We start from the raw sequence: 12,717 nt of genomic DNA, 5'->3' as shown, positions 1-12,717 counted from the left end.
ATGGTTCAAGAGGTAGAGCATAAGCCTTCAGCAGAAAAACTAAGAGACCGTGCCCAAGTCCTATACTGTTGCAAAAGTATAAAAAGAGTTCAAGTCCTATACTGTCGCAAAAGAAAAAAATAAAAGATACTAACCCAGTCAAAAACTGTCTTCCAAGCTGGATGCAGTGGCTCATGCCTGTAATCTGAGATCTGAGAATCACGGTTCAAAGCCAGGGGGCACTAAAGACCTTAAGACTCTTATCTCCAATTAACCACTAGAAAACCGGAAGTGGTAATGTAGCTCCATGGTAGGGTAGTAGCCTTGAGATGAAGAGCTCAGGGACAGCGCCCAGGCCCAGAGTCCAACCCCCAAGACTGACAAAAGAACAAAACAAAACAAAACAAAAATCAAAACAACTGTCTTCCAACCATCCCCATTCTCCCGCCTTTGATCTTAGGAACTCTAGTTTCTCTGTCTATGAATGTCCCTCACCAGTAAAATCTTAGATTTGTCCTTTGAAATTGAGTTTATTTGTACATAAAGTAAAAGGCAGACGTTTATTTTTAAAAAGTAGACTTGATTTTGTTTTATGATACAAGGTAAAACAAAACAGGTAGTCTATGATAGAGAATCTTGAGTTCTGAACTTAAAATGATCCTTTTTTTCATATGGCTAATGTAGGGAATATTAACATGCAGTATTTAGGAAACCCACTGTCTTTACACAGGTGTTTTGCAGCTACTGGTTAATTCTCCTGGTATCCCCCAGAGGGCTTTCTATATTTCATAGTCAGAACATGAAGACATAGGGATGCTGTGGGGATTAGTTAAATGTGTGTGGCATAGTTTGTTGTATAAACTCAGGCTCTGGAACTAGTTTTCACTCCCTGCTCTTAACTTCCACAGCTTTTCCTGTCAATACCATTCATTTAGCACTTAGCATATGCTTGTTAGTTGTCTTTTTATGTATATATCCTGGAAGGCAAGAGCCAAGTCTCATACCTCTTTGTTTTTTCAGTCCTGTCCATAATAGCAGTTCAGTGATGTTTGTTGATGTTAGCCTCCCCTCTCCACCCTTGCCCTTTTAACTAGTGAAGGCAATGCATAGCTTTAAATCGAAACTCAGTTTAAACAAACGGAGAGGTTTTCAAGGTAAAAACACAGAAGAAGTCTAGCATGGCAGGAGAGAAGGAATGTCTAAGACACTTGGAAGACTGGGAAAAACCAAGGCCCCCATAAACCTATTGTTTGCTACAGACTAAGACTGATTAACATAGCCTAGTTCTCTATCAAAATTTGCATGTGCTAAAGTGTCATGCCTCTAGGCAATGTTTGAGATAGGGGTGTTGAAAAAGTTGAATTTTAAAGGTTTTCACAATAGACTTCTATAAGAAAGGCAAGCAGAAAAAATCTGTTTTGAGAGAAACTTTAAGGCTGGAGGACAGGCATATCACAAACACAATCAAAATCCCTTTGCTATCGGAATTTTTGCTGTCATCTTTTGGTAGTGACATGTGATGGGAAATAGCCTAAACATGCTTTTGAGGAGAAAATGAATAGAATAATTTTTGTGCATCTTGCAATGAAATCCTGAGTTAACATGAAAAAGAGGTAGCTATCCTAAGCTAAAGAACATTAAGATACACTTTAGAGTAAAACAATCACATGTTCTGTGACGACTCAAGGCACCAAAATGCAAGTAGAATGGTTGAAAGAAATTTGATTCTGTACTTTTAGTACAATTCTCATGTGGCTTTACCATGTGCATTTTTTGTCTTTTCATTTTAACCATATTATTGATTTTTATCAAGTATCCCCTTACAATTCCAATCTAGTAATCCTTCAAAGTATCACTACTCTCTGTAGGTCTCGTGTGTGTGTGTGTGTGTGTGTGTGTGTGTGTGTGTGTGTGTTTGCATGTGCATCTGCCTGTCCTGGGGTTTGGACTTAGGAATTGGGTGCTACCCGAAAGCTTTTTGCTCCACCACTTGAAGCACAACTCTATTTCTGGCTTTTTTTCTGTTTTTAATTGGGCTCTGGTTCCAAAGGCTGTCTTTGAACTACATCCCTGAGTTCTCAACTGCATAAGTAGGATTACAGACATGAGCCAACAGTGCCCAGCTATCTCATTCCCATGTCTCCAAATAACAAGCCTGGAATAATCTTGCTTCATAAATTCCATGTATAAATGTCTGAAATACTGAAAAACTTGTGAGAAACATATCTTCTTTATGAAAACTCACCCAGATCGCCCCATTTCACGTATAAAGTGACAAGGCCTTTACATTCTGCCTTGCTTCCTACTCAAACTGTTTTCTAGGAAATACAAATCTGTAGAGAATGGTGGTTTCCATGGCAAATGTTCCCTCATATTTGTTTTGTCAAGTTCACTGTGGAGGTACACTGCATGATTTCCTCTTTCACTACCAGCACCACAATAGATTTAGGTTGGGGTAAAATTACAGAGCCATTTGAAAAAAATCTCACTCACTGTGGTTAGAAGGGGAGTAATTTATTATTTTAAAAGCAGGGAGCCAATTTCATATCTCTTCACCCCCAAACTGGAGGCAAAGAAGTGACATTAAAAAACAAAGCCACAAAACATATATAATCTTGGATGTAAATGATTAGAACAGACGAGTGGAATATTTTGACTCAAACATGTGAGATTGTGCACTGTGTCACACACAAGTAAAAACATATAGATGTATGGAGTGCTTTGTGGTTTACAGAGTTTTCACATATATTTCCTTTTATTTTCATACCAGTGTCATTAAGTCAATGGGACATGTCTTATAGCATTTATTTTTCAGATAGGAAAATTAGGGCTGAGAGGTCAAGCCACTTAAAAGTCTTACAGTTAGCTAATAAGTGCCGAGGCCCACGATGAATTTTTCCAGTGGTTCCATATTCCATGTTATTTTGTTACCTCTACACTGGTTGTTTGTTTGTGCTTTCATTTTCACAAATGTAAAGGGGTAGATGACTCAGTGCCCCAGGATGCTGTTGTAATCAACCTTCCGTGTTTTTAAACATCCATTTTTTTTTTCCCAACAGGCAGGAAACGTAACACTTCGTGCTCTTTTTACCCTGTTGGTTTTTCAAATTAGGATGGAAAAGTTACCTATTCGCTAAGGGCTGGACGGTGCTTCAAAAATAAAGGTGTACTAGAGACTCCGACACACTGTCTCAGTCTTTTACCAGGCTAAGAAATCAGGCGTCTCATCTTTCTATTCCCAGTAGCAGCTTGAGGAGAACACAGAGCTAGACAATAGTCTCTTGTTTAGTTTTATTAATTTTCAAGGCGGGTGGGACAAAAGGATCGTATTGGCGACTCAAGCGACCAATCGCAGGCAAACTCCAGGGTAGCACCCGCCAATTCGCAGAAGCAATAAAACACACACACACACACACACACACACACACACACACACACACACACAGAGAGAGAGAGAGAAAGAGAGAGAGAGAGAGAGAGAGAGAGAGAGAGAGAGAGAGAGAAAGAAAGAAAGAAAGAAAGAAAGAAAGAAAGAAAGAAAGAAAGAAAGAAAGAAAGAAAAAGAAAAGAAAAGAAAATGTGGGTGGGCCTTATACTGCAGAGGTAGCTCCGCCCAGCCAAGGACTTCCAGCCTTCCCAGCAGGAGGAGCATCTTGCATGAAGCCCCGCCCTCTTTCCACCCCCCCGCCCGCGAGGCCTGCCACCAGGAGGTGAGCTAGAGCCTCGGGTTGACGGGAGGAGGGCTAAGAAGGGGTAAGAAAGGGAGGGGGGTTGCAAAGGAAGAAAGGAGGGTGTCACGCAGAGCTGTGACCTGGGTGGGGGCCTGCTGGTAAAAGGAAGCAAGAGGGGAAGGAAAAAGGAGCGCTGCTCCTTCCTGAATTATTTTAAGCAGGATTTGGTAGAAGCTGCTTTTCAGCATATCTATTATTTGTTTTTCTTCCTCTCGTGGCGGGGCGGGTGGCTTTACAGGCTCTCCCACGCGAATTGGCTGTGCTGTTGCTGTTAGATTATTATTGTAGTCTTTGCAAACCCTCTTCCTTTTTCGAGGCACGTCCCGGTGTAACACTCTGGACTAACATAATCAGGTTGTGTCCTGCTAGTGGGTAGGAGCTAAGGGCTCCCAGCTTTACCCCCAGCTCCTGAACCCCGCCATTCAATTGTTTGAAACTTCCCCGCCCCCAAGCCCCGCCTTTCTTCCGCGCCCGCCCCCCTCCCTTCCAGGGTCCTGGCAGGCTCCCGCCCTTCTTACTCCGCCCTCTCCTTGCTCCGCCCCCTCCCTAGTCCACCCCTCCTTCTGGGCGGTCCTAGCTGCTCACCGCAAGAAGAAAAGCCACCCATTCCTCCCCCTCCCCTACCTCTCATCCTTTGCTCGGGAGCTGCCTTCATTGCAGTCACGCCCCTTCCTTCCTAGGAGCTTTCTGGCTGCTTAGACTGGTAGACTCCTGAATTACTCTTCCTCCTTCTCCGTTCACTCTCTTTTGCCTCCTCTTCTCCTAGTTCTCGTCCCCCGCCCCACTACCACCACCTCCTGTCTGTCTCTCCTCTCCCCATCCGCTCGCTGCTCCACCCTCTCGCCCTGTAGTCTGCCGGTCCACTGCCACCAAGGAGAACTCGGACGGAGCAGCGAGGAGGTAGCACCCGGGAGCTGGGGCTCTCCCCACTGCCCATCCCTGGCCGCTGGCCCAGGACCACAGCCACTTAAGCGAGCAGAGTCGGCACCTTGTCTACGTTGCCTTCAGGGGTAGGAGACGCGTGGTTACTTTTCACGGGTAACTGGGGCAGGAATCCGTTCGGGGTGGTGGTGCGAATTTGGTTGTGCCCTTGGCGGGACTTAACTGGTCTAGATGCATGTGAGTTGAGATGCCCGTGTGTTCTACTTTCTTTGCAGCTGACCGTGAGTTTTCTGGGATATGCAGACAATTAAATCTGTTAAAAGAGTATGAGCTCCTTTTCACTCCTACTTCAGGGAGACGCTAGACCCAACCACTACGGTGGTATTTTCTTACCTCCAGGAGTCCTTATAGTTCTCTATGTGTGACTTGGAACTAAAGACCAGAAGGAAGCCAAGGTCTATCTAGCCTCTAGGTATTGGTACTTATCTAACATAGCTTTCTCTTGAATGCGCTTACATGGGAGCTCACTCTTTCACCCCGAGGCCATGAATTCTTGACGTTTTAAACTCTGGAAAGAGTCTACTGCATTAGTACTCTGCTGTATGCTTGAGTGGTGATAGGACTGCCTCATTTGCTTTATAAAATGCAAACATGGCAGTACTTTTGGAAGATCATCAGGCAGGTGTCTTGAGAATTCAAGCACTTGTTGATGCTTTTTAACAGTAAGACAGATTTCATGAATCTATGAAAACGAACGAAAAAAAGAAGTGGGATAGAAAATGATAATCTTTACAGACTGAGCAGTGTTTGGTGAATTGCCATTAATAATATACTAATTTGCAGGAATATTATCAATACAAATCAACGGGGTGGGGAGGAGAGCGGCGCGTGAGTATGCAAAGGAAATTTATGAGAAACCATTTTCAATTTCCCACATGTGTTTTCACAAGAATATTCTGACTTGAGGGATTTAGTTCAGTCCTTGACCTTCCTTCCTTCCCAGGAAGAGTGGACATTGGGAGACAGTTTAAAACTTTTATGACTATAACCTCCCATTCACAGAAGGTAATTGGTCACCATAGTCGTCAGTGATGAAGGCTAAGGGTATTTAAGTCTCCTTGAGCTAGGCTTTGTGAGAAGTTCCTTCTCAGGCCAGCTTTTGTGAGGCCTCCTAAGTTAGACCTTTCAGTATCCTCATTTAGTAACTAAGAATAGTCTGAAATGCCATTTGGCCATGGGATACATTTTCACTCATCTCCTACATATCTTCAATTGGATAAATGCCTCAAGTTTATAAGAACGATGATGTCCAAAGATCTATTGCTGAGATTTCTCCCAGCCCCCACCCTGTAAATTGCTTAAGGAAAAAATATTTACTAATATTTTCAAATATTTTTTTTAGTTTATGTTTTGAGAAAGAGAAAGCAGGAAGGTAGATGAACAGTATGAGGTGAGAATTTTAAATGCTATCAGGTTTCAGATCAGCTGGTAGGGAAAGGCTGGCTTGACCAAACTACATTTTAAAACTGGCCTGGGACATTTTCATAAGCCAGGTGGTTTGTAGAGTAGCTGCATCTATTTACAGATGATAACTCAGGTTCCAGCTATTCTGTATGGCTTTACCCGGGTATCATTTAGACACACTTTGTGGCCCTACATCATACTTCACTTAAGAGTTACTTCTTTCTTTGGAAAATTTTATATCTCTACAATTCAGAGAAAGTACTTTTCTTCTCACTTTATACTTTAAATGTGAAGTAAACCCGTTACCATTCTTGTATATAGGCTAGCTTTTGTGTGGCCATTGTAAATCTGTTTATGAAAACAATTTGAGAAACGTAATTTTAAAAATTCATATTCAATACCATTTAGAATTTGGACTTTAAAGTCTAATTTTTTAATTTATGAAGTAGATTTTATTAGCCTAAGGCATACAGGATTTTGGAGAATTGTTCTTCCTGGAGATTTCTAAAGAATGAAGTACGCTCTTTCCAGAATGTTTTAAGTCTTCTAATGGGAAGGGAAGGTAGAAGGATGGATGCTCTGACTTTGAGGTCCCATCTCATCTAGCACCAGAATTCTAAGTGGTACATCTGCTTCTGGGCTCTCTTAAGAGCCTTCTCCCAGGGCCTGTGTCTCCTTTAAAAGGGTGTCTTTGTAATTAAGCAGCCAGTCTCCCCCATCCCCCTTTGCTCCTTTGATGCAGCTTTTAAGGCCTTGTTTTCCATTTGGAAACAAGAGGACCTTTTCACACTCTCCTGCTTCCCTCTTAACATTGTATTTTCTTTACCCCAGAAAAGTTCCCCAAAGTCCTCAGGATGATGAGGAATTTTGTTTTATTTGGGGCATCAGAGTGTGGGGGAGAGCTACCATGTAGAGGAGAAGATACATTTCCACTTAGGAAATGCCTGTGGCCAGGTAGCCTCTTCCATGGAGACTAAGCATTTGGAATGCATGAGAACGGTTTATTCTTTGAGCCTGCCTTGGTAGAAATTGTCCTTTGCACCCATTAAGCACAGCTTAAACCCCCTGAAAGGGGTGGAGAGAGGTGTGTGTGGTTGTGACTGAGCCTTTTAGGATAGTAAATGGGTAAATGTTTCCAAATCTATTGCATCATCTCTTTCTCCTATAGATTCAGTGCATTTAAAGATTGGCTTGACAAGTTAATTAGCTGAGGACTAAACCAATTTGTTTAGAATTGTGATCCATTGATTTCCTGTCCCCAGGAATTTTTGTTGCTGTTTTACTATGATGTGTTGTCTTTAGTCTTACTTACTTTTCATTCATTGCTGCCTTTTGTGGACTTTGGTCCAAAATCTGGGATCCCACCCCCAAGTCAAAGGTTAGAGTTTGGTTCCAGCAACTAAGAGGACATTAAAGAGGCTGATCATACTGAACGACTCTCCTCCATGGTGGGCTTCTAACACTTAACCCAGAGAAAGGAGGAAAGTTTCCCCTTCCACATACAGCACACACAATCTGAACCAAAAAAAAAGTAGGAAAAAAGAGAAGATAGAGAAAATAGGCAATTTGCTTTATAAAAGAATCCCCAACACATTTCTTTAAAAGCACTAGCTTTCCTAGTTAGAATCTTTAATCTGAGTTGATAGATTAAAAAATTCTAACTGGGATTTGTCACGAACACATTTATTGCAACAATAGAATTTGCATGATTATTGCTTGAATTAAATGAGGCCATTATTTGGTTTTTGAAAATTGTTTGTTACATGGGATGGAGTTAATTGTCTAAATCATTCTGGCTTATAATAATACTGGCTATATAGTTGATCTTGCCTCACAAGTGCTTGGAGAAGAGAGCTGGTATTAGTTTTTAGAAGTAAATGAGATTTCTTGGATTTTGAATAGGCCTAAGGATGGGAATATCCACCTCATATAGGTAAAGTGTTTAATTTCTGGTTATTATATTTGACTAACCCACGGATCCAGAAAATTTTGTTTAGCGCATCATGACAACTGATGTCATTTTAAATCTAAGAACCTATGATAAGTTTTCTGAGTGGGCCTGTTCGGAAAAGGAACCTGGGCTGTAGGCCCAGCTCTAACTTGGTTTACCACACTTGGCAAAGTTCCTTCCAATGTAAATTGTAAAGGTTGAGCAGGGTAATTTTTAAGAGCCTGTTCTTAAAATTTATGTTTCTCTTTCTTAGCTTTGATATCTGGTATAAATATGAATGATCACTTCTGGTGGTTAGAAATATAAACATGTAGTCATCCTGTACAGAGCCTATAAGGGTGTATGAATAGAAATGTGTTACATTTTATGCGTTAACATCAAATTTGAAAAGTGAAAACTGCCAATAATCCCATCAAGAATTTCATTCATATTTTCCAGTTCCTTTCATTAATGAAAATGTGTATATGCACCAGTATTGGGGCCTGAACTCAGGGCTTGGATTTTAAAATCAAGGCTAAGGCCCCACTACTTGAGCCACACCGCCACTTTTAACTTTTTACAAAACTTAGCCTAGTAATAGAGTGCTTGCCTAGCATACACGAAGACCTGGGATCCATACCACATACACAGAAAAAGCTGGAACTGGTGCTGTGTCTCAAGTGGTAGAGCTCTAGCCTTGAGAAAGCCCAAGGACCGTGCTCAGGCCCTGAGTTCATGCCCCAGGACTAGCAAAAAAAATGTCTTTTAACATATTTGTTTATGCACAGAATATCTTGATTGGAGTGACAATTTTAGATTTTGATGGTTAATTAGGGATGGAAGTTTGGATTTTTGATAGTTAATTAGGGATAAAAGTTTCACAGAATTTTCTGGCCCAGACTTTACTGCCCCCTTCTGCTTCTGGCTTGCTTGAAATTGGGACTATCGAACCTCAGCCTCTTGAGTAGCTAGAATTTACAAGCATGAGTGCTGGTTCCTGTACCAATGCAAATTTTACATAGTACATATAACATATATAAATATTAGTGTAAGAACTTAAATACATATGCTATATTTTAAATAGCAACTCACCTAAGACAAAACTTCATAAAATGGTATGTATGGAGGAATAAGGCAGAACTTAAACAAGAATGTATAAAGAATCCCATGTATTTACTTTATTAAATGCCACAGAGAGTAATAGATTTAAAGAGGTTACATAATCAGTCCCTCAACTCTATTAATTATGTTTCTAGTTGGACTGTTAATCCCATTCTTTTAAGTGGCCTTTATCCTTCATTCTTTACATGTGAAAAGGAAAATCCAAAATCTAGGTTTCCTGTTTATTTTGTATAAATCCTTGTCAATGATTTTTAAATAACTATCATGATATCCCATCAAGAAAATACAAATAATTTGTGTAGATTGTGAAATTTCTATAATGAGAAGAGAGGCAGGAAGGTATAGATAGATTTTTACATAGTTTCAGAAAAAATATATACAAATTTGACTGCAAAAACAGCAAGGAGACCAAGATTTGTAGTCAGTTAAATAAAAGACATGTAGATGTACTAGTGGGTTCTTTTTTTTGAGATAATGAATATACTGATCGATGATAAAGGTATAGAAGACATGCAGTCTCAATTTTGATGGATTCATTTCTCAAAAGCAGTGGGATCTTTGTAGGTCTGTTTTGTGTTGTTTTGTTTTTGTCTGTCATGAGATTTGAACTTAGGGCTTGGGCCCTGTCCCTGAGCCTTTTGGCTCAACACTAGTGCTCTGCCTCTAGTTTTTTTTTTAGTGGTCAATTGGATATAAGAGTCTTACAGACTTGCCCAGGCCACCAGACTGGCTTCGAACCCCAACCATCTGATCTCAGCGTGCTGAGAAGCTAGGATTAAATATGTGAGCCAGGTGCCTGGTTATAATGTTTCTTATAATATGTGCTCATGAGAAACATGCAGGTGAATTTATTTGCTATTAGTAACAGAGGCTGTTTTTCCACGAGAATGGTATATGTCTACCATGTCTATTTATGGTTAAGCAAGATTCATTTTTAATAAGAGAACCAAAGTCACTTAGGTTAAGAAATTGATAATTTTGATGTATCAAAATGAAAACTTCACTTTGAAAGGTATTTTGAAAAATATATTCCAGATAAAATACTTCAATTTCTAGAAAAACTTCCTACAAAGCAATACTTAGTAAGATAATCTGAAGAAACATGGACAGGAAAGTTTTTTTAAAAACATATATCATATACATTATATAACAGTCACAAGAAGGAGAACAGCAAGTATTTTTTAAATAACTCTAAGAAAATACAGGAGGTCATACTACTGGGCTTTCCCAAAGGCAATTGGTGCAAAAAAAATCCTTCCCATTTTAAAAACTTTTACAAGCTTGCTTTGACATTTGTAGAGTCACTTTCACTCTTGACCCAGCTCCATTAGATGGCATTAGCCTGTGTGACTTGAAGCCAGGATCTGGGTTTCTTTGCCCAGCCCCTCTCTGACTTGCCATGTGACCAAGTGTAGATGAATTAGCTGCTCTAAGCTTCAGTTACCCTTCTGGGAAGCAAGGATATTAATACTTTGCAGAGGTGTTTCGGCATGTTTCATATTGGACACATGCTTTGAGGTCATTGGATGAAAGGTGTTCGCATGATGGCAGAGCAGGCTTATTATAGGGTCTTGAGCAGGTGTTCACTTTTAATGAGCTTTGCTCTCTTATAACATACAATGCCCTTTGGTGCCCCATTGCCTTACTGACTATAATTAAGATTGACCCTACATTTGTATTATTGACCTTTTCAGCTTTTTGAAAAAAATTAAACTTTCTTTTTCATATTTTGTGATGAGCTGAGGTACAGTTAATAGAATTCTAGTGACTTCCAGTCTGATTAAAATATAACTTCCTTAGCTGTATTTCACCATTGTAATCGATAGTTTTCAGAGCATCTCCAAAATGTTACTGAATCAAGCAAATTTCTATGTCTACATTTTAAGGGAGAAATTTGAAGTAATATTTGCTTGTGACAAATACTGATGATAGTAACTGAAACTTGGCTATTGTAAATGCTCTTTTGCACAGCTGGTTTTTATTAATGATGGGATATTTATGCTTGCTGTACAATGCGTGGCTCATTTCCATGCGTATGTCAGAACTTAAATACCCCCCAAGGCAACATTAAGATAACATTAAATATAAATGTGGCTTTGCTAGAAAGGGTGAACTGGGGGAAGCGGGGGGGATCCCCTTGTTTTTATTGACATTTCTTCATATCAAATATTTGCCGCCCCTTTTATTGATGCTGATCTGTTTTTCCCTCATAATATCCCATGACAAACTTTACATGTTGATCCTTTTGATAGGGACAAATGATGAGATCCTCCTTTATAATGCAGATGAAACTGATGTGTTTTTTAGAGCATATTTTCCTTGCACATGCTTCTCATTATCCAAGAGGCCTGGGCTCAATCAGTAAAGGAGCAGAAAAACCACATAATTGAAAGGAGAATGACGGTGGTGCATACTTGGAATATTTGTGGGAAGGGGATTGCTGACATCAGAAAATATAGTGGTCTGAGTGTTACAATTTTGAAGAGAAATAAGCTTTCTGGGGTTCTCTTTACTATGAATTATTTTTAAAGAATAAAAATATGGGCCAGGTTTGACATCCTTGTATAAAGTTGCTCTGGAAACTTTGAAAATTATTAAATTAGAAGAGTTCAATTAAAACCTTCCCCATTAAGAAGCTAATTAATGTATCCCTTATTCATTTTGGTTGTTTTTAAGGTGCATGGCTTTGCAAAAAAAAATCGTGACATTTTTCAATGTGATAGCCATTATGACAGAAATTACAGATGGGGAAATTATTTTGAAGAAATCTAATTTCCTATTTAATGACATTTAAATTTTATGTTCAGGTCATTCCTTTCATATACAATAATTGTATTTTCATTTAATACCCAGTTTTCCTTTCTACATCATGCATTATAAACCATAGTATACTGATTTGTGTTTTGTTGTGAATTGGAGAAATATAGTGAATCATTATGTCATTTTATTTAAGATAATATTTGATTTTCTTTTCATACTTATTTTCCCCATTGCTTTGTGAGGTGTGGCTATGGATGGATGGATTAAGAAGGTCTATTGTTTCTTAAAAGTAAACAATTTTGGGAGTTAAGAAAATATTGGTGACCCTTTAACCTCCTTTACCTCCAAGAGCATTTTTTTCCTGCCATAGGCTTCCAGTTAGACTAAGGTTAGAGAACTGTCATAGGTTTCCTGACCTGGTCCCTATATTGTGACTCGGCTAAAACAATTCAGCCTAGTTAGTATGACAGAGGAGATATGCTGGGAGTAGGAGCACAAGATTCTAAGCAATATTTTTTATATTGTACTCCTTCATTTTAGGAGAATGAAGACTGAACCTTGATGATTCAGATAAAGCTACATGTAGTTTCAGAGCTACACGTAGTAAGTAGAGTGGATGTTCTGTCACAGCATATAGATATGGCCCTGCTGCAATCCTCCTTTTCCCTGTAATTCTTATGGGAGGGTCAGTCTGTCCCATGGCACATACATGTAAGTTTCTGCAAGAGGGAAAGTTGACTGGATGGTAGGAAGTGTGGCTTAACCAACTTTCCCCTAGTCTGTTGTGGAAAGGTTAACGTCTAGATTCAGTTTTATAATGATAACTCAGTCAAATCAGGCTACCATACT

The 12,717-nt window shown here is 39.6% G+C and overlaps 1 protein-coding gene across 2 annotated transcripts in view; it reads left to right on the top strand.

Annotated features, from left to right (window-relative positions):
* Nucleotides 1–3,383: 3,383 nt before the first annotated feature.
* Nucleotides 3,384–12,717, top strand: part of Amot (angiomotin) — a 66,846-nt gene continuing 57,512 nt past the window's right edge. Inside the window, exon 1 of one of the 2 annotated variants that reach the window (XM_090327034.1) lies at nucleotides 3,384–3,689. The gene's annotated coding sequence lies outside the window, so the exon portion shown is untranslated. Of the gene's footprint in view, nucleotides 3,690–4,444; nucleotides 4,721–12,717 lie in introns of those variants that run through there. The other variant, XM_090327033.1, reaches the window with a different exon arrangement.

The sequence above is a fragment of the Megascapheus bottae genome, chromosome X (genome assembly GCF_031878675.1).
Source record: "Megascapheus bottae isolate mThoBot1 chromosome X, mThoBot2.hap1, whole genome shotgun sequence".
In the NCBI taxonomy this organism is placed as follows: Eukaryota; Metazoa; Chordata; class Mammalia; order Rodentia; family Geomyidae; genus Megascapheus; species Megascapheus bottae.
The sequence above is the reverse complement of the archived record's forward strand: the minus strand, read 5'-3'. Positions and strand labels throughout refer to the sequence as shown.